A 23211-nucleotide genomic window follows, 5' to 3' on the forward strand; every position below is an offset into this window, starting at 1 on the left:
TTCGGTTTCTTTTTTTTTTTTCTCGCTTCTTTGATACCCTCCACATCCCACTTCTCGTAAAAACCTTCTTCATGCTTGGCGCTCACATCTTTTAGCGAAAACCTCAAAGTATTTCACCATTCTACAGTCCCACATCTATTTATTATTTTTTTCTTCTTATTCTTTCTTTGAGGTTCATCTCTCGTCGCGAGTTGCTCGAACTTTACTCGCCGCTGTCAGGTTCTTCTAACCAGCAATGTCCACCTGGTTTTTTCATCACGCTGGGCGCTCCCAGTGAGAACAAGAAAAATAATTTTCTCACCACCTGCAGCAAGCACGTTCCCCCACCTGTTTTCTTCTTTTGCTTGGCCCTCACATCTGTTAGCGAAAACCTCAAAGTATTTCACCATTCTACTGTCCCACATATTTACTCACTTCTTTTTTTTTTATTATTATTCTTTCTTTGAGGTTCATCTCCCGTCGCAAGTTGCTCGAACTTTACTCGCCGCTGTCAGGTTATTCTAACCAGCAGTGTCCACCTGGTTTTTTCATCACGCTGGGCGCTCCCAGTGAGAACAAGAAAAATAATTTTCTCACCACCTGCAGCAAACACGTTCCCCCACCTGTTTTCTTCTTTTGCTTAGCCCTCACATCTGTTAGCGAAAACCTCAAAGTATTTCACCATTCTACTGCCCCACATATTTACTTCTTTTTTTTTATTCTTTCTTTGAGGTTCATCTCCCGTCGCAAGTTGCTCGAACTTTACTCGCCGCTGTCAGGTTCTTCTAACCAGCAGTTTCCACCTGGTTTTCTCATCACGCTGGGCGCTCCCATCTTTTAGTGAGAACAAGAAAAATAATTTTCTCACCACCTGCAGCAAACACCTTCCCCCACCTGTTTTCGTCTTCTTTTTTGTCTTTTTTCCTTCCAAGGTTGTTCCGGGGTTGCCTGTATTGTGTCTTGTATTGTATACAGATGACTCGCGGCGGCCGGTGCCTTGGGTTGATGGCCCATTGGGCCTAGCCTGCTCTCCGCACCTGTGTGTGTATGTGTGTGTTGTGCGTGTCCAGCTGACTCACCTGTGTGTGCCCATATTGTTTGTATCCCCCCTGGCCAACCCTATAAGAAGACAAACAAGAATCATGTACCATCAGTCTTGAGAAAGGCAGGGCTCCTGCCGAAACGTCGACTACAAATAATCTTGGAAACAGTATGAAGCAATTTTTCACTTTTATGTAACCTCTAGCAACCAAGTACGTCTATTTACTTATATATATATATATATATATATATATATATATATATATATATATATATATATATATATATATATATATATATATGAAGGGAAGAAGCCTACAGTCAGCGAGGCCAAGGAAAGCGTTGGGGATGGAACTTTATGTCTTTTTTTTTTAATGTTTACTATTCAAGTAAACATTAAAAAAAAGGACATAAAGTTCCATCCCCAACGCTTTCCTTGGCCTCGCCGATTGTTGGCTTCTTCCCTTCATGTATTATAACGAGCACCCTCATTTCCCCTTGATTGATCTGCATATATATATATATATATATATATATATATATATATATATATATATATATATTGTTTTGTTTTTTTTTTTCATTCTGCCAGGAGGAAATTTTAAGGTTGTGAAGTCATCTCGGCAGTGGGGGGAGAGGGGAGGTGGTAAAGCTGAGCTAGAAGAAAAGTGACCCCCACAATTACTATAGCGATGCAAAGAAACTCGAGCAGCGGAAAGCGTGGAAGTGTCCAGCTAAGGCAGTGTGCCTGTCGCCATCAGAGATATCCGCGCTCCTCCGGTTTGTGGAAGTTTTGCTCCTGCTTTCTTCCAGGTTCGCTTTTTAGTTTGGCCAATGAAGCGCCACATTTATTTTTTACAGACGTGGCGAGTTGCGCAGAGCGTCTTCGCTGGCGGCAGCGGCGGCATCCGTGTGGGTGAAATGAGCGCTCTTAGCTCGCTCCCTACAACGCTTCTATTTTGCTTCCGCAATCGCGTTAGCTTGCAAGGCCATCAAAAACATTCCGGACCAAAAACGCCTTCTAGAAGCAGATGACACTAGTCGAACTGAACAATTTTACTTGATAACCTGCAGAGCTCTTTTGGTTGAAAAGGCGTGGCCGTTGCCGTTATTGTCGCCTTACCCTATAATTCAGAAAAACGCTTCGGCTAGGAGGCCTAAAGCCTCTTTATTTTTTTTAAAGGTAGCGAAAGGTCTTGATCCAGCTGCTCCTCCCTGCGATAGGCCGGTTAGCTGCACGTGACCCCTTCGCCACCAAGCTCCGCCTAAAGGGTCCAGCATTGCTCGCTGCGCCGCTGAAATACACGCCGGTCTGCGCTTGCAAGCGTCATAATGGCCGATATGGCAAGCAAGCAAAAAGTACTTCACATGCCTCAATTGCAGTTTTAGGAATAGATATGCCGTACTTGATGCTTAAGCGGGCGCAAGAAGTACGTACGTGTGGTAACTCGAATTTTGCAGCGTACGCATAACATGCGACTATGCCGGGCTGCTGTGCCTTCAGCTGCTGGAACCGTGCTGAAGACGGGAAAAAAGTTATTTTCCATTCTTCGCGGCGACGATAGCAGCAACAAATTTTGTAATATTGGCACCTCATGGATGCTAGTAGGCATCCTTTATTAAGTGATAACTTACACAGCTCTTTCAGCCGAAAAGCGGTCAGCGTCGTAGTTGTTGCGGTCGGCACCACGTCTCGGAAATAATTGAGGACTGCGCAAGAAATATCTTATGACAATTCCTGTGCGTCTAGGAATTCCTGTGCGTCTACGTCATTTCTCAGTGCGGAAGCATTCCTAGAGATCCATAGGACGCTGTCTCGTCGTACGCCGTCAAGGCAAAGCGTGTCTCCCTAATTTTATTGAAAGGTGTCATTGCAATAATATGGAACACCTGCACAGGTGGTTCAGCGTTATAGAAATAAAATCGATTACCATTATTTTAACTTAACCAGAGAGAGAGCTAATCTGCCCGCAGCATTTTCAAACGTCATCCTATTATAAATTCTACGCCACGAGGAATACTACGATACACATTGGGGGTATTTTTAAACGTGAATGAGTGTTTTGAATAGTACATAAATTTCCTTTCGAACCCGTTTTTGCAGCAATGGCGCATGCGGCTATTACAGATGGCAGTTTTGTACAGTTAAGCTTCCACCTAACTACTGCTCGTGAATACGCCGCAGCGGGAACTGAAAAAGTGGTCTTGTCGCTCGCAGTGTGCATCAGGCACGCGCCAGTGCCCTCTACCTTCTAGACTGAGAAGAGAAAACTTATATTTTATTCAACGAAGAAGCACAAATACTCCCTTTTAACAAATATTTAAATGTGTCTTGGTAACCTAAGGGAAGTGCGTATGACTGACCTTCAAGGAAACACCAAGTTCCATTTTCAGCAAAACGTAACATTGACGATGGACGCCCCTGTAGAGCACTGCGATCTACAGGGAAATCATCACTGCGGTTCTGTGTGATCGCTTTGGGGTATTTGATTTATCTGCATGCGATCATGTCACTATACAGTCAACCCTCTCTCGACTATTACTGGTTAGAGTTGTAGGGCGCAGGAGATTGCTTCGACCGTCCGTTATACGCTAATGCATTGCAAACAGCCGAGCACATGGTTCTTTTGACCTTTCTCCAGAAGTAATTTTCTGCTGCCGGAGCAGTGTTCACTCCGGGACGGTATAATGAACGTTTTCGGTAGATCAAGGGTAATCACCTACATAGCACTAGAAACTAGGCATGGGAGGAAAATTTAATAGTGTGATATATTAGTGGAGAGTTCGTAATTTCAAATGTTATTCAGAATTTGCTAGTCAGAAGATTTGTATATAATTGTAGGAAATTTGTGTAAACTAATGACTAGAGCTTAACGATCATGAGCGAGTATTAACCCAAACCGAAAGGCTGGTTGACTCCGCCAAAGTGTCTATCTTGTTTTTTTTTTTCTTAATGGCATCAAAATCAGTTAAAAGTTTTAAATGCGTTATAGTAAATAAAACAATCTCGCTTTAAACCTGCTCATTCCATTGCTAGGGAGGGTTTATAAGGAATTGCTCTTTTTGTCTCTGTTATCACTCCTAGTAGCCACCGGTATGAAAATTTTCCCTAAAATGTAAACAAGTGCCCTAATATTTCTGTGAAGAGAATAAACAAATTCTTTTTTGGCTTCGGACAACAGCCTTTCTATGCATAAGCACAGGCATGCGTAAAGCGCATCTGCGGTAAATCCTGGAGTCTTGCATTTTTTACTATGGGCAGGCAAGTTCTGGTGCCAACCAGGACCACGCAACTCGCCCCAAATCTGCCTTTTTCACAAGGCCACTACGCGCATGCGCGCCTCTCCCCTTATTGAAAACAAGCCACCAACCCTAGCTGCGCAGACGCAGTTCTTGTCATCCACAATCGGCGCTGCCATCTCGGAGGCCATGTGTAGTTAATATCCATGAACATGTGTATGCGATAGATTGCGGTAGCTGTCAAGAACACACACCGTCACTTCGATGGCGGCTGCATCTCCCAAGCACGTTTTCAACCAGTAGCAGGCGAATTTTCAACCACACCCAGAGGGCGCCACATTTTGTGAAAAAGGCGAATTACCTCGGATTATGCACGGTTAGAGCGGAAAGCAGACGGAACAATACTTCAGTTTACGCTATTTATTAAATTCACAAATAAAGGGTTCGGAGAGTATCCCTAGCATAAGAAATTTGGGTGTGCTGAAACCAGCTTTAATCAACTACATTACCCGAGTTTCTTCCTAGCAACCTATGGAGGAAAGCGTTGTGCAAGCTGAGTGCATACACCGAAAGGTTGCCATTAGCAGACGAGGTGAAGGGGTATACCACAGGTGCGTCTCGATGGAAACCGCACCGCTTTAATGCTACTACGGTTAGCCCTAATTCGAGCTGACTCGCGATAGGGAAAACCCCATTGTTCGGCTCTAATGCTTGCAGGCCATAGAGCACGCGGAACTGGGAACGCGCGAACCCAAGTTTAAAGAAGGTTCCGAATTTGATAGGGTAACAGTGATTGTTTTAGAAGTCTGACTACAACTACAGCCTCAAATCATTTAAGGGTTAAGTTACAGGTGCGGCATCAGTGGAATTGATCGTCGTTGATGAAAAAGTGCGAAGAGCTTACAAACAGCTGTGAGACAGATTTTTGCAAATACGTGAAAAATAACCGCTTCCGTGTTTTGGGATGACTTAATTATAGGAAACACCTTTAATTGAAGTACGCCTCAGCAAAATTCCAAATGGTGAAAAGGCAGGATCTGGTTCCATATAATGTCCAACGAATGTTGCTGTTTGATAAAGATGGTTTGTCTGACTGTTCTGTTTAATCTTACCCGCCATAATACCTGTAGCAACATATTTTGCAATGTCCCTAGCCGCGCATTTGAGGTGATAAATTGAAATAAAATTTTTTTCAGGTATCAAGTCCTACGCCTGTACCATGAATCTGGAAGGGACAAACCCAGACCTTTACAACATCAGTTCGTCAATGGCTCTCCATTTTGCTTCAGAGTTTAAGAACTAATTATTGCGAGCCACTAGAGACAGGATAGTAGGTGGCTATCAGATGTACGAGCCGAGAGTAGTGGACGTCACTGAAGTTAAGTAAGTACCTCTTTTTTTATTTGATTTTGAGCACCAGGGCTGCTAGTTGTCTTTGTGCGATTGCTCTGTTAATAGCCCGAACACCTATTTAGAAATACAAAAGGAAACGTTTATTTAGAATGGCGTTAGACTTCCTGAAACGGCAAGTGATTTTTGTGCCGTCATTTTTCTAGTGTGTGCGGGCGTAAGGGGCCGCGCTGCAGGGTTGATTTCAGTGGTAGCATTACACGCTTCATGATTTGGGTCTGAATCTTGCCTTAAAATATGGGATACCCTTGCCGGCACACGGAGACTGAATCAAACCTAATGTGCTTTTGTTTTTTCTTCAAGCATGCAACAGTATTTGTGGCGCCGATTGGAGCACTAGTGCGAATATACTATCTTATTGTACAGTCATATCATATGATTTTAAGTTACCGGCAAGCACTGAGGGCGCTTGAACCCTTGCGGTTGAATTTCATCCGGCATTGCGGGGGTTCGCTAGAATTGCGAAGCAGACCGTGCACAATTGCCACTGAAAAGTAAATGTTTTGCAAAAAGGCCGCAAATGAAAGCAGTTTCCCTCGGGTGTGCTGAAGTGGCGACCAAGCAACCTAAAGCTCTGTGAACGTCATTACGCATACACAGGAACAATACTCTTCAAAACGCAGTGGCACTTGTGGAAATAAACTGCATCGTATAAGGCGACGAGATGGAGCGCATTTTTGCAAGAGGAGATCCACGGGCTGCACCTTTTGCGATACTAAGGTTTGAATGGGCTAACGTAATAACGACTGCTTATAAAAGGACTGTACGGCACACCAAGCCAAATCTGAGTGTGGTGACGTCAAATACATTGCTCGAATGCCTCGAAACAATATCTCAACCAAGGTTCAGACAAGATAGAATTTCCAGTAGCCCGGGAACAATATGTGACCCTGTTTGGCACAACACAATTTGTGGCACAACAGTGTATTAATAAATTATGTATTGTCGTATCTCCATCTCGTTCCATGTCGTATCTCCATGGGAACACAGAATTAATCTGCCACCTCTTCATCAATATTTAATTACCTCCTTATCAATTTCTCTACCCATCTGAATACCCTTCCTATCACTTGCATTACATTTCTATTACTAACACGCACAAACTAGCTTCAGCTCTACCCTTCAAATACCACAAAGCCACTGTTGCTTTGAAGGTTTTGTACTCGCATCAATGAAGAAATTACTTGGATCGAATTCGCTCCAAATTTTGATTTTTGTTTTCAGATTAGAAGGCCAATGCCTTGCTTGGCTCATGAGTAGCGTGGACAATCTTAATAGAAAGCGATACAAAAATGTTTCCGCGCCTTACTAGACGTTATAGCAACTGTGAAGGCAGTCGTTATTGAGCTGCCGAAGCGTCGAGTGGGACGATGACATGCAGGATAGATACCACTGGGACAGGGCCCTCTTCCCCTTGTCGCCTTTGGCGCGTCATTTCCTTGCACGGCGTCACTAACGGACCACCATGTGGCGCCAGAATTCCTCTCTTGGTGTCGAAATGGTGGCCCAATAGTTTTTTCTAGTGTTCCTTGGTTGCGTTAATTTCGATCCCTAATTACTGTGGATCTACAAGCCTAGTTTGTGATAGAGCTGCATGCCTTAATCACCTCATTACATGACGTGACATGGCACACCGGGAGTTGTCTGAGGAGGAGGAGAAGTGAAGAGGCACCATCAGAGAAGCAGGTATAGAGGGCATCGCGGTGCCGGTCACGCAGTTGCGCGCGCTACACAAGGGAGTCCAGAATTCGAGCATCGTGGCACCGCATTGCGCGACAGAGTTTTCGTCTTTAAACCCCTGAGTGGCCTTATAAATAATTCTTGCTGCTTGAAAAGCGCATAAGAATTACTGCGCATCATCAAATGCTTACCGTAGCCAGTACTACCATCCCATTAATCAAGGAGTTTCATGTGCATGAAGTTCTGGACACAGAGTCGCATACCCTGCCGCCAAGATAATTGCAAAATCTGTTTACGTGTGGCCATGAGGTTAGGTGGAGAGGATGCCAGATATTGATCTACGAACTGAAACATTTTGGGCCACTACTACATTAGACATTTATTTCTCTTTCTCGATCCCTCGATTGATAGTATTTAACGGCTCGAACTTTCCGCAAGCAAATATTTGAACAACCTATTAAAGCGAAAGCTTCACTGGCCTAGTTGCGTCGCTTTCCGCGTACGCCGCAATTTGGCCTTCAGCCGACCTTTAGCCGCCTGCCTAGCGACGCGAGGCATGCTGGCCGCATGCTTCTTTTTCTTCGACTCTGTGGTTCATGGAGCTGGCGGCGCTCCATTCTTCTGTTCGCACAAGTGACAAACTTCATTCGTACCAGTACAGATCGCCACACTCCGCGAAGCGCTGCACGGACGTCATCAGTTAGCTATGCGCCTTACTGTGCATGCGCGGTGCTCTTCAGCTACTACGCCGCAGCAGCCGCTCACTTGCAAAGGCTGACAATTGCGGCGAGCTGTAGTGCCATGTCAAGGATGAGGCAACAACGCTTAGTGCGAGCGCCCGCTACGCTTGCCTGCAAGTCAAGTCAACTCATCCTGCCAACATCAGTCCCCTCAAGGGATCAAAGCATGTCTATAGTGAAAGAATGCGTAAGAAAGAAAATCAGTGGAATTCTTGATTTCAACCATCAACGCCAAGCGAGTTTGGCTCAGTGATTTTTCTACATGTACGCCGTGTACATCAATGTGCGCATAATATCAGCGACGTGAAAGTGTTATATTTAGGGAGAGTTTTTTCCTTTCACTTTCTGGTTAGACGCGGCAGAGACATGGTGAGATTCCTGGTGTTCTTTAAGCAGCTGCCAAGGCTGCGACGGATGACCAGTGAAGAGGAAGAATTGAGCATTATTGAGTGGCTTAATGCAACCGTTATGAATAACAGCGATAGCCTGAATACAACTCTACCTCTACTACCGGACACATTGGCCATCAAAAGCACAGGTAAGATGCCAAGTTTTGTCAGGTTTAATGGATGGATGGATGGAATATAGGAGCGTCCCCTTTGAAACGGGGTGGTAGCAGTAGCTATCATGCTCATTTTTCTCCCTATATCTTAATTATTGATTTAGAATGGTTAACTAAACAATCATTCTATTTATTAAATTTTTGTTCCTACATTACTAACATTATGTCACTTCTCTGCTTTTCAGCCACCAATCTTCCAGTCGTTTTTTGCTAGTTTCCACCGCCGGTTTATTCACCCGACCACTGTTATCTCTAAACCGCAGAGCTTCAGGAACAGTGATTGCGCCTGCATCAACTTCCGGATGGATACCATTACATTCGAGTATAATATGGTCAATTGTTTCACTGGAGTTACCACATACAGCACATGCGTCATCTCCATTCTTAAATTTCTTTTTGTAGCAGCGTGTTCTAAGGCACCCTGATCTAGCTTCAAAAAGTAGAGCACTGCCTCTTGAGTTATCAAAGAAATCTTTCTTCCTGATCTGCATTTTCCACTTTCAGTATAATTCCAGACTCTCTTTCTTTTCCATAGAATTTATCCAATTTTTACCTTCTGTGTTTTTCACCTGTTTCTTAATGCTCTTTATTTCTCTGTCCTTGTGACTAGCATACTTACTAGTTAGTTTCCTAGTTCTTTTCCTCCATTGTGAGTCAACGTTTTCTAAGTACAGGTATTTAAATACTTTAGCTGCCCATCTGTTACTCTCCAATTTCCTCAGGCGTTCCTCATATAATATTTTACTCTGAGCTTCCCGTACTTCGAAAGATGCCCAGCCCATATCTCCCTGTACCGCCTCATTTGTAGTTTTGCCGTGGACACCTAGTGTTAATCGTCCAACGGATCTCTGATTTATTTCTAATGTCGACGGTACCTCTGATTTTAGGCACAAAACCGCATTTCCTAAAGTAAGTCCGGGCACCATAATTCCTTTCCAATTAATTAAGGCTTCAGTAGAGCCCTCCTGTGGCTGGAACATAATTTTATAACGATTCAGGTATTTTACCGAATGCAATTACTTCTGAAGCTCTGAAAATGAAATGGGAAAAATACTTCTCACAAAAGTGCATTCAGAATTCTCGATGATAATCATTGTTTCTATAAGATGGAGGAATTCTTTTCGTCATCGAATGGCTCCAGCAAAATAAGAGAAGCAGCTGAAAATAAAAGAACCGTTATTTTGTACAGTTACGCGTGGTGTGTGAACAGGGGAACTTTCAGGTACCATTGTGTAACTTGAAATTGTTTTAGACCCGAGAATAGTTTTCTAACACTGAAAATTAGCATAAAATCTCCTCTGGAGTGCTAAGGTATGTAGTTCTTGGAACACTGTTTTGTTTCTGAAAATTTCATTATTATTTTGTAAAAGCAAAGTGACAGCAAGAAGTATTTTACTAAAATATTCGCATTCTTGGCAGCCACTGGAAACATTTATTACTGTTGTCAGTAAACGCGTAAATATTTTATGAATAACTTACATTTATTCAAATGTTCTAACTGATATCTTGAAATTCAGCACGATATGCCGACTAGTAGTCCCATAGATGTGCCAGTGTAGCACACTCTCTGGTGCATATGCGCCTGCCCTTGCCGTTCCCGGCAATAAACCTCTAAGCCATGCAAACTATCTTCAGCTATTACCTAGTAGTCTTGTCGAAGCACTGGGTGAACTGTCCCCCCTGTGCATTGGTTCAGCCGAAATATCCAGACTCTTTCCGGAGGTTGAGCTATTAAAGACCATATTTACGTGTCCTACTTCCCCGAATCTGCAACCAGCCGACGCCATCCTCACCAAGCCCATATTGCTTCCGCATCCCCCCCCCCCCTCTCTTCAGTATCGAGTATTTGGACAGATACCTTTTTGGAGGATGCGGAAGACTATAGCTTATTCTGTTTGAACGTGTTCCTCACTCTTTATCGAGTGGAACGAAACCGCCAAACTCCGAAATGTTTACATTAGTTCCGACGATGTCCTTCAGCCCTGCTGTGGAAACCACGACGAGCCTCTAGCGTCGTGGCGAGAGTTCCATCTTCGAATGTTGTAGGCATATATACCGGCGCTGTATGCTGCTAATGAGCTCAGCGTGCCGTTAACTCTCACGGTGGCATGGGGAATGAAAACATCCAGATGTACGCCGAAGACACGGCAAGTATCTGCAAGGAAGCTGATCCCGTCATGCCCAAATAGGAAAAAATAATGGCACCTGTTGCGGCTCATGAAAGAGCAACAGTTTGCAGGCCTAGTACGCAGACAGCCATCAATCTTTAATAAAACTTCCTTTGGACCTAGATGGTTTATGATTTTCTACAGAACACAAGAGCGCAAATAATAGACAATCCACAGAGCAGACGCAAAGAAGGCAGGTAGCGCCTGTCCTTGTCTTCTCTGCTCCTTCTCTGGGATTGTCCATTATTTGTGCTATTCAGTACCGTAGACAGCCATCAAACATCGCTGGACTCTGCCAAGGCTACAGTCACGAACGGGTAGTGCCACAGTGTTCCGCGCCTTATGACCAAACAGTGCAGGCTTTTTCAGCCGCAGCATCATTTCTCTTTGTCGCAAGGCACCTTGACTACTTCAGTGACCTGATTCGTAGCATCGTACGCGAAGAACTTAGGAAATGGCGCTGCACTCCACAACTCACGCTGACTTCTATTTCCACGCTTGTGCGCGAGAAAATGGAGCAGGCTTTCAGAGGACACTTGCCCCTGTCGACACCCCCCTGATAAAATACTAATCAACTTTGTTTTACGTTGAAGCACAGCGGCGTCCGGCTCTCTTATCATCGCCACCGATTCTTGCACCGCTGCCAGTCGCGCAGGCCTTTGTGTCACCCCTAGAGTATTATTTCATAAGTGTAGGGAAGATCGATGTGTGCAAAACTTCCGATATTGCTCCTAGCCGGGAAACAGTGTTTCTGCTTGTCAGTAAATCTGCAACACTGGTCTTCATGATTAAGCACGCCCGAGTTTATTGCTTCAAGAATTAGGCACCACTTCTGAAAACAAGTCAGGTCATCAACGCTAAGATGCCGGTACGGTGTCGCGCTCAACTTCTCGCAGTTGTGACGCTGGACCTGATGACGACAGTGGCATTTTTGGTACAGTTGCGCACTACATCTCATGACCCAACAACGGGTAGACATCGACAGCTTCCGTATCATTGACTAAATTGAAATTCTCGGCATAACTCTATATCGTCATTTCTTCTCCACGTCTCAGCTTTTGCAGTGTCCGGCAAGGTGTCTTGTACAAGAAGTGTACAGCCCACAGAGGAGCTTATACCTCGTGGTAGTGTCATAGGATCTCCGCGCAAGCATTCTCGCACGCCACCAATGAGCCCAGATATAGCCATTTGAAAACACCTCCCCTCGACCCCCGGGCTCTCGCCAGAGTACCAGCATATGTTATTTGGAGTATCTGACGCGGTCAAATGCCATAAACAAGCTTCCGTGATTTCAGCGTGACACGGTATAAGAAATCAGGCCTGCCGAGTTCCTCAAGCGCATAGAAATCCCTCGGGGTCTGTCAGACCAAGTTGGAGTAACCTCACCCGCCATTTTCCATCGTCACTGGTCGAAAACAAGTGCACCAAGTCCACTGCGTAGTTGTTTCGCGAGGTCACAATCATAGTGATCTCTCTGTGTACCGCTTCGGAGCTCGCTTTTTCCCTCAAAAACATTGTTGCAGCATGGCGTGCCATCTTACACCAATACTAATACAGGGCCGCGGGTGGAGATCTGTGAGTCGTTGTACCCCTTCCTTGCCCAGAATACGGGCCAGAGTTTCTGACAAGAATTATATAGAAAATATAAACGCGGCATTGTCGATAGCATACGCAGAAACTGGAGGAAAAATATTTGTTTTTTTTTTCTAGTTGTTTCTGCTTTCAGAAGATAGAGTGAATGGAGGAGGTCTGGTAGTCATTTTTGTAGAGGTCGGAGATAACTGCTCCCAAAGAACAACAAATAGATGGTGCCGGTGGTCTTCAATAAAGGTTTTGTGACAGGTGCCTTGCACTTGGTGGATATAGCTCAATTTTTTGTACCGTCCTGTGTTGGTCGGCTTTCGTTACACCTAAACGGTGAGCCTTTCTTGTGTCTCGAAGTGTCTCGAAAATAGAACGTCGAGAAACAGAGCGAGAACCAGGCTGCCTTGCTGTTCGCGCTCGATGGTTAACTACAGAACGACCACAGCCCACTACAATACGACCAAACACTGCACGAGAGCCCACCACTAAACATTGACGCTGTACGTCACCCTCTTGATATTTGCTTCCACAGTGGCTATTTCAATTCACAAAAATTGATCGTGGGAAGCGAGGACCCAACTTCGTGGATATCACTGTATTTTGTATTTCATAACATATATACAGCATCGCGATGCGTGCACAACGCAACACACTCTCGCGCTACCCGTAGCATGTCGTCATCTCCATGCACTACGTGTGCGTAAAACCTTTCGTATATCCCACTCGGTTTGAATACGTTAAAACCCTACCGCATTTTTCTTCGTCCCAGTTCTGTTTGCGCGAGCTTGTCACAACATTCTTGACTGGGTTCAAATTGTGAAGTAGTGCTTTCGCTCAAAAATTGCCTTGTTAAAGCAATGTTACCGCACCAAAGCTTCGTTTGACTAACCTGCACCAGGACGCGTGGAGAGCCTCCCTGGCGGGCCAATCAAAGGTGAAGTACACAAAATCCAAGAACGTTGCTATACTGTGGCGTCCATGTGAATGCTTTCGCTCCAAAAGACGCCAGTGAAACCCTGGCCCACATTCTTTTTGCAAGGATAGAAAGCACATACATACTTGCACTATCGAACACCATCTCCTCCATTTCAAAGGCTCGAGGCATGGTATACAAGGTCCAATGTTTGGAGTAGTCGGCGTCATATGTTCGTGAAACAACAACTTCCAAGCAGAAGGGAAGCAGCACGAGGCTGATGACAATAAACCAAACAGCCATCGAAGCGCGATGGCTCACCACTGCAAGCCGTGTGACCACATGATTTATTGGAGGGAATCATTACACTGGTAAACAAGCCGCGCCCGGACAGAAGGCTCTTACTTGAGTCATGGAATTTGCAGCACACACGGATGAATGCATATGCACTCCATAGGGACTCTTCCCTCTTCTTGCGGTCGGTCTTAGGTGAATAACAATCAAGGGCGTAAAAAGGCAAATTGCAGCTCGTCCGCAGTCATAACTGAGCGAATGGCGAAGCAAGTGAGGTTCGAAAATTCATTTAACATTTTTTCTTCGTTTTTTTTTTTCTGACGGAACATATGTAATGCTACTGTATCACGTAGTGCGTAGCTAACCTGGAAGACCACGATATCGCTCTCGCGTAATGGTTTGTTCCACCCTTGACGTTCTCTATTTTGCGATTTTTATTGCCTCGGGGCATAAAAAGAATGGTATACATTGTGTTGCGAAAGGTGGCGTTAAAGCGCCTGACCTTTGCGCTTTTTTCATATTGCTACGAATATGACGAAGCGGGCAGTGGCGCGGGACGGAGCGTTCGCGCCAGGCCCGCTGGCCATCAAAGCATATTTCATCGTCATGTCATCATGTCGTTCTGTTTCTGTTGTGTCGCCGTGTTCCATAGCTTGTCATGCCACCACATAAAATTTGGCTGGAGGTGCGGTTCATCCCCATCCTCGCTTTGCACCGTCGAAGCCAACCGTACGCCGGGTCCATCTGCCGAAAGCCCGTGGAGATCGCCGCCCAGCTCTGCCCCAGCCCTTTTTGCTCCGACCCGACCAGCCGCTGTCCCCAGCCTCGTCCCCAGCCCTGACCACAACACACGACGACCAGGAAGAGCCCAAAGCCGACCCTACGGACCCTACCGACCCCACGACGAAGCGACCTCACGAGCACTCGAGCGAAGACAGCAGCCCCGCCCAAGTCGTTCGGCGTGTCCATGAGCCTTGGCCTTCGGCAAACGGTGAAAATTGGACTTCATGCTTCGGTGCAAGCATTCTTCTCATCTTCACATTCATTGTGGTGTCCAGCGTTTCATGTCCCTATCCTGTGTCTGTGTTTATCGTCTCGTCATGCACTGGATTCCTAGCAATCGATAGGGACGATCGCTCGTTGGCCCCGGGTAATGCTACGAAGATGACGAAGCGGGCAGTGGCGCGGTACAGAGCGTTCGCGCCAGGCCCGCTGGCCATAAAAGCATACTTCATCGTCATGTCATCATGTCGTTCTGTTTCTGTTGTGTCGCCGTGTTCCATCGCTTGTCATGCCATCACGTAACAATATATTACAGTGTAAGTGGTAGTGGATTTGGTTGGTTAGTTTGATTGCATAGCCAGGGGAGGCTTCCCCCTACCGTAAAAAGTGCGTTCCAAATAATAATGAAAGATTACCGATTTTCTTGGTCGTAGTCAGATGGGATTTCAGAAATTCATTGAATGTGATTTTTGCTGGAAACAGTATGAGGGATTTAAGCAATAACGAATTTCCGAAATTTTGTGAAGCGTGCTCATTGCTGCTTATAATGTTTTTATAAATGCTGCTGTTGCCTATGAGGCATCCCTACTGATACAGGTGTTGGGTTGGAACTACCTTCCTGATATTCTTGTCTCTTCAGGTTTCATATAATTTCTCATTCAATGTTTATTTCTTGGAATATTTTGTGTTTTACAGAAGTGTGCTTCATGGATATTAAGATGCATAGCAGCGGCCTCCAAAGCATGCTAACTTGGCCAACAACACCCATAGGAGCTGTAGCCATTCCGGAGGAAACTTGCATTCAGGGTGAGCGCAATTTATAAGTAACATAAATTTTCACGTGTACGAAATTGCTCATTTCTAGGAATGACATTATGTGTGCTAGATTTTCAATGGGCTGTACCCAGCCCCACTGGATCGGAAGGGTTTCTTAAAGCAATTCATGAAGACATTTGCTTTGGTATACTGAAGAGACTCTGAATGAGGTAGCAATAACACTGTATGACTCAGTAAAACACGTTGTTGGGCTAGTTGGTGTATTGCAAGAAGTAAGACTAACCGGCCAAGAAGACGCACACAGCAAAAATCGACACAGAAAGAAAGAGGCTGGGCTACCTACTGAACTTATTAGCAAGAACGGGGCTCAAATATAAAGAGGCGCTCAGTCACATGACCTTTCCACAATCGCCATCACATCCTTCCGTCGTGGTACCACAAATCACTTTCATCGTAACTCCTTTATCGTACCTACGCTTACCCAGTAATCACTACATAGATATAAAACTATAAAACAACACTATCTATGCAAAGCTGCGTCAGAAGGAACTAAAGTCATACACAATACAAACATTCACATACAAACATTACAAACATTTTTGCGCGCGGGTATTAAACCATGAATCAACGCCATGATAACGGGCACACACATATCTAACAAGGCCTGGTGAGTACAAAACAGATTGAATGAACCTGATTTCCTTACTTCGTAAGGCAGCAGAACAATCACTACAGCATGCATCTCCTTTCTGTGTTACCATAAATGCTTCAAGAACTTCACGCGCTATTTTGTCGCGACTTCTGCCGAGAATCTTAATGCCGTCAAGCACCGGCTCACATCTGCATTCTTTACAGTGAAGGGGCAAATTAGACCCGGTTCCATTCCTTAAGGAATTCGAGTCTCCAGTGCTCTGTCGTTAATACAACGACCCGTCTGGCCTATATAGACCTTGCCGCAGGTCAGTGGTACTTCATACACCACACCGACCGCACATTCCACAAAGGGTTGGTCATGCCTCTTTTCGCACTGGGGCTTCTTTTTCCGCCCGATGCGTGCACACAAACCGCTCAGCTTTCTCGGGGCTGAGAATACGACAGGCACATCATACCTGGCTGCAACCTTTTTCAGGCTGTGGGCGACACGGTGCGTCTAAGGGACCACCTGTGGTCTCCCTTTTCGAAGCTTAGCGGTGGAGCTTTTCTTGCCTTTCATTTTTTTGTAACAGGGTCTCTGCTACTGCAGACACAACAGAGCACGGGAAGCCTGCCTTTTGAAGTCTGTTAATCTGATTATTAAAACTTACTTCCATCATGTGAGCGCAGGACATGATCAGCGCCGATTCCAAGCAAAGAGAAGCGATCGCCCTTTTTACTGTCTTAGAATGTGATGAAGCGTAAGGCAGCAATTCTTTCTTAGCTCTGGGGAAATACATCCAACAGGCACGTTCTTTTGAAAAGCTGATGTTAATATCTAAAAATTGCAGGCAATTGTTCTCCGGTATCTCATGGGTGAAAGTAAGGCCTTTTCCTTGTTGTCCAAACAGGCTTAAGATTCCTTCTACCCTACTGGCATGCGTCAAGTTAAGGTTAGTCTTTAAAATCACCAGAAAGTCGTCAACATACCTAAAAATTCGCAGGACAGAGCCGTTGTCAATAGAATGTGCTAAGGCACGGTCAATAGAAGACAAAAATATATTACATAGCACTGGGGCGACACAGGAACCTATGCAAATTCCCCTTTTTTGAATAAAAATCTTTGTTCCAAGAGACACAAAGGTGGAGCCAAGGTAAAACTCTAAAAGTGACAGGAAAGTTTCCACACTAATACCTGATGAATTCTGAAAGGCTGTAACCCCATTAAAATCAATACACTCACGTACGGCCTCAAACAGTTCTGCATGCGGGACGGAATAAAATAAATCTTGAACATCAATGGAGAACATGAACCCGATGTCCTTCTGCTCTTTTAAATAGGCGGTCACATCTGTCGCATTCTTGGTAGCGAAGGGATCATTAGTAATAAGTTTTAAGTTTACAAGAAGAAATCGGCTAATTTGCTGTTGCCATGAGCCGCGCTCGCTGACTATACATCTGAAAGGCATTTCGGGTTTGTGCGTTTTAACGGAAAAAAAAAATATCTCCAGGTGACCCTTTTTACATTTGCTAATGCCATTCGCCAACCTGGTGAGCTGCAAGTCCTTGCACATGTCTACCGCTTTTGTCTTCACTCTGCAGGCTTGTCTGCTCACCTGAACAAAGTTCTTTGATACCGCTAAGGAGGCCTTATTGTCGTATGTTGAAGCTGTCATCACCACGAATCCGCCTTCTTTATCAGCCTGTAGTAGCCGCAGGTTGTTCTTTTCGAAGTAGCTTACTACTCGCTGCATACAGTCCTTTGGGGAAAGGTCCTTCTTCTGCACGGTCCTGAGGATGCTGTCTACTCCGTCCAAAAGGCACCTCTCACCATTTTCCCCAGCCTTGTATGCAAGCTTCCTGTTCAAGGCAAGCATTTCATGCGCAGGTATCCTGGGTGGAACGCTGTACTTTGGTCCCATCTTCAGGGTATCGGCGATATCCTCAGGTATGCTGGCGTTGTCAGGGTTCACGACACTGCAGTGTTGCACAGGTGATTTTTGATGCTTTTTCGGCAAAAGATACAACGTGCGCTGCCACAGAAACTCAGTAGTTTGCGATGCAAGTCTTCTGAAGATCTTCATTCTGTTTTCAACGCTGTAATCTGGGACACCGGCACAACACAATACTCGAATCCAGTCGTACAGCAACCTCACTTGTCTCCAGAGCTCCGACTTCAGAATGCGGCAGACGCGTTTCACATGGCCGAAAGAAGGACGAATCATTCCAAAGAAGCCATAACCTCAGCCGGAATAAACCCTTTCCGTAAGCAGTAGGTGATTACTCTTGCGCGGCAGGTTGCAGAAGCGATGTGAAAAATGATGGTTTGTACTTGAGCATAATGGGTATTTAGACATAGAGAAGGGCCCACTGTATAAGAAAGGTAATTCAGTAAAACACGTTGTTGGGCTAGTTGGTGCATTGCATGAAGTAAGACTAACCGGCCAAGATGACGCACACAGGAAAAATCGACACAGAAAGAAAGAGGCTGGACTACCAACTGAACTTATTAGCAAGAACGGGGCTCAAATATAAAGAGGCGATTGTGGAAAGGTCATGTGACTGAGCGCCTCTTTATATTTGAGCCCCGTTCTTGCTAATAAGTTCAGTTGGTAGTCCAGCCTCTTTCTTTCTGTGTCGATTTTTCCTGTGTGCGTCATCTTGGCCGGTTAGTCTTACTTCATGCAATGCACCAACTAGCCCAACAACGTGTTTTACTGAATTACCTTTCTTATACAGTGGGCCCTTCTCTATGTCTAAATACCCATTATGCTCAAGTACAAACCATCATTTTTCACATCGCTTCTGCAACCTGCCGCGCAAGAGTAATCACCTACTGCTTACGGAAAGGGTTTATTCCGGCTGAGGTTATGGCTTCTTTGGAATGATTCGTCCTTCTTTCGGCCATGTGAAACGCGTCTGCCGCATTCTGAAGTCGGAGCTCTGGAGACAAGTGAGGTTGCTGTACGACTGGATTCGAGTATTGTGTTGTGCCGGTGTCCCAGATTACAGCGTTGAAAACAGAATGAAGATCTTCAGAAGACTTGCATCGCAAACTACTGAGTTTCTGTGGCAGCGCACGTTGTATCTTTTGCCGAAAAAGCATCAAAAATCACCTGTGCAACACTGCAGTGTCGTGAACCCTGACAACGCCAGCATACCTGAGGATATCGCCGATACCCTGAAGATGGGACCAAAGTACAGCGTTCCACCCAGGATACCTGCGCATGAAATGCTTGCCTTGAACAGGAAGCTTGCATACAAGGCTGGGGAAAATGGTGAGAGGTGCCTTTTGGACGGAGTAGACAGCATCCTCAGGACCGTGCAGAAGAAGGACCTTTCCCCAAAGGACTGTATGCAGCGAGTAGTAAGCTACTTCGAAAAGAACAACCTGCGGCTACTACAGGCTGATAAAGAAGGCGGATTCGTGGTGATGACAGCTTCAACATACGACAATAAGGCCTCCTTAGCGGTATCAAAGAACTTTGTTCAGGTGAGCAGACAAGCCTGCAGAGTGAAGACAAAAGCGGTAGACATGTGCAAGGACTTGCAGCTCACCAGGTTGGCGAATGGCATTAGCAAATGTAAAAAGGGTCACCTGGAGATATTTTTTTTTCCGTTAAAACGCACAAACCCGAAATGCCTTTCAGATGTATAGTCAGCGAGCGCGGCTCATGGCAACAGCAAATTAGCCGATTTCTTCTTGTAAACTTAAAACTTATTACTAATGATCCCTTCGCTACCAAGAATGCGACAGATGTGACCGCCTATTTAAAAGAGCAGAAGGACATCGGGTTCATGTTCTCCATTGATGTCCAAGATTTATTTTATTCCGTCCCGCATGCAGAACTGTTTGAGGCCGTACGTGAGTGTATTGATTTTAATCGGGTTACAGCCTTTCAGAATTCATCAGGTATTAATGTGGAAACTTTCCTGTCACTTTTAGAGTTTTACCTTGGCTCCACCTTTGTGTCTCTTGGAACAAAGATTTTTATTCAAAAAAGGGGAATTTGCATAGGTTCCTGTGTCGCCCCAGTGCTATGTAATATATTTTTGTCTTCTATTGACCGTGCCTTAGCACATTCTATTGACAACGGCTCTGTCCTGCGAATTTTTAGGTATGTTGACGACTTTCTGGTGATTTTAAAGACTAACCGTAACTTGACGCATGCCAGTAGGGTAGAAGGAATCTTAAGCCTGTTTGGACAACAAGGAAAAGGCCTTACTTTCACCCATGAGATACCGGAGAACAATTGCCTGCAATTTTTAGATATTAACATCAGCTTTTCAAAGGACGTGCCTGTTGGATGTATTTCCCCAGAGCTAAGAAAGAATTGCTTGCCTTACGCTTCATCACATTCTAAGACAGTAAAAAGGGCGATCGCTTCTCTTTGCTTGGAATCGGCGCTGATCAAGTCCTGCGCTCACATGATGGAAGTAAGTTTTAATAATCAGATTAACAGACTTCAAAAGGCAGGCTTCCCGTGCTCTGTTGTGTCTGCAGTAGCAGAGACCCTGTTACAAAAAATGAAAGGCAAGAAAAGCTCCACCGCTAAGCCTCGAAAAGGGAGACCACAGGTGGTCCCTTATACGCACCGTGTCGCCCACAGCCTGAAAAAGGTTGCAGCCAGGTATGATGTGCCTGTCGTATTCTCAGCCCCGAGAAAGCTGAGCGGTTTGTGTGCACGCATCGGGCGGAAAAAGAAGCCCCAGTGCGAAAAGAGGCATGGCCAACCCTTTGTGGAATGTGCGGTTGGTGTGGTGTATGAAGTACCACTGACCTGCGGCAAGGTCTATATAGGCCAGACGGGTCGTTGTATTAACGATAGAGCACTGGAGCACTCGAATTCCCTAAGGAATGGAACCGGGTCTAATTTGCCCCTTCACTGTAAAGAATGCAGATGTGAGCCGGTGCTTGACGGCATTAAGATTCTCGGCAGAAGTCGCGACAAAATAGCGCGTGAAGTTCTTGAAGCATTTATGGTAACACAGAAAGGAGATGCATGCTGTAGTGATTGTTCTGTTGCCTTACGAAGTAAGGAAATCAGGTTCATTCAATCTGTTTTGTAATCACCAGGCCTTGTTAGATATGTGTGTGCCCGTTGTCATGGCGTTGATTCGTGGTTTAATACCTGCGCCCAAAAATGTTTGTAATGTTTGTATGTGAATGTTTGTATTGTGTATGACTTTAGTTCCTTCTGACGCAGCTTTGCATAGATAGTGTTGTTTTATAGTTTTATATGTATGTAGTGATTACTGGGTAAGCGTAGGTACGATAAAGGAGTTACGATGAAAGTGATTTGTGGTACCACGACGGAAGGATGTGATGGCGATTGTGGAAAGGTCATGTGACTGAGCGCCTCTTTATATTTGAGCCCCGTTCTTGCTAATAAGTTCTGTTGGTAGTCCAGCCTCTTTCTTTCTGTGTCGATTTTTCCTGTGTGCGTCTTCTTGGCCGGTTAGTCTTACTTCATACTGTATGACTCAAGCGTTAATAACCGCATAACCTTTGATTTTCCTGGATCCTTTTTTTCATAAAGCGCCTTAAACATTGAGGCTCATTAAACAACATTTAACTCGAATTTTAAGTCAAACTATATACCCTTCCTCATTAAAGACTGACACCGATTACTAATGCATCTGCAGTGTATCGCCAATGAAGTGACCCAGTGCTATTCTCTCTCTTTTCGAATATCTGCCAGGGGACGGCCAGCCAGTAGTACGACGGTGCGAGGGCGATTTCACGACAGGTGCCTATTGGGGCGAAGTTCAAGGAACGTGCGAACGCCAGGCGAGGAACGCAACCTTAGACCTCAGAAATCTCTCTCTGGCAAGTTACAGTGGCATCGATTGCGGTGCTTGAATACCTGTTAATTATTTCCGAGTCGGTATATATTTTGGTCGTCATTTTGCTGCCTTACTCAATAGTATTGAAGGAATATGTTTATTTAAATTGTTATAACTATAATAACTGGGTTACTCTGTGTATTCTGTTTCCATTGTTATTTTTTCAAAAGTACTAGAATACAGACTCCCCTACATATTATAGCGATAACCCAATATGGTGCTCCACGTTCTGCAATGCCTAAAAATAAGAGCACAAAAAGAAAAAGGCCTTGGCCCTTATCCGATCTATATATTTGCTAATAACTATCCTAATAATCATCAGAAAATGCTATTGGATCAAGCGAAGGGAATAAAAGGTGCAAGAGCTTTCAACGAAATTAAAAATGGCTTTTTGCATTGAGCTTTGAGGTAGTCCTTTGTCTATTTCTTATGGTGTCTTGTTTGCCTTATTGTGGATGAATTCAGGTTATTTTTCAGTTTGATCATTTGGCTACCTCCACTGAGAAAGGCAGCTGCGTGTAGAAATAATTGAGAGGGCTATTAAGCCACCCTTAAGTGCTTCAACACTGCCTTGTCCCCGCGTCAGTTTTCGGTATTGAGAGACTTGAGCATAGTTTGGCAAACTGGTAAACTTCTCTATTGGATCAGTTTAGAGGGAATGAAAGGCTGAGTTTCGGTCTCATATTTGGATGGACGCCTACACTAATATTAACGGCATTCAATTGGGGACACATACGTCGTAGGGTAGAATCCTTCTCTAAAAGAGCCCTCCAAATTGACTAGCACATGGATGCTAAATAGGAAGCTAAATGGTATGACATCGCCCTGAAATCTGTACAAAGAATGGTTGACTCACGACTGTGATACGAAATCACGTGCATGTTTTTCCCGAGACATTTCCGAGTCACTCTGCAAACCTTCTTAAAACTAGGTCATGGCGAAGGCTTTTTGCTCGGCCAATTATTATATGCTATTGCGTAGTATTTGGCAGAGCCGGACAGGAGACCGCCTACCGGCGGAGTGCGTCAGAAAGTCTCCGCATGCACGGGCTCCCTATTCACACAGCCTCGCTCCTTACTAAACCTAAACAAGCGGTGCGATGTTACCAGTGACAAACGCTAGGGATAGGTTAGGCCTCGCGTGAAACGTCCGAGGGCAGTGGAGCAATTGTGGTGTGCAAAGGCGATGCTCCACTTTGCTATCGACGACTTCCTTTGTCTGGCTAAACAGTAGCCTCTTTTCGTTCACTGCGTGTGAACAAGGGCGATGCTCCACTTTGCTATCGACGACTTCCTTTGTCTGGCTAAACAGTAGCCTCTTTTCGTTCACTGCTTGTGAACT

General features: G+C 44.9%; 1 pseudogene across 1 annotated transcript in view; it reads left to right on the forward strand.

Moving 5' to 3' along the window:
- Positions 1-23211, forward strand: part of LOC146184505 (uncharacterized) — a 217826-nt pseudogene that overhangs the window by 131789 nt on the left and 62826 nt on the right. Inside the window, exons 12-15 of the transcript XR_014708872.1 lie at positions 5457-5643; positions 8444-8628; positions 15310-15420; positions 21726-21853. The product of XR_014708872.1 is annotated as an uncharacterized LOC146184505 (transcript). The remainder of the gene's footprint in view (positions 1-5456; positions 5644-8443; positions 8629-15309; positions 15421-21725; positions 21854-23211) is intronic.

This window comes from Amblyomma maculatum, chromosome 7 (assembly GCF_055883805.1).
Source record: "Amblyomma maculatum isolate TAMU_Amacu chromosome 7, ASM5588380v1, whole genome shotgun sequence".
Lineage (NCBI taxonomy): Eukaryota > Metazoa > Arthropoda > Arachnida > Ixodida > Ixodidae > Amblyomma > Amblyomma maculatum.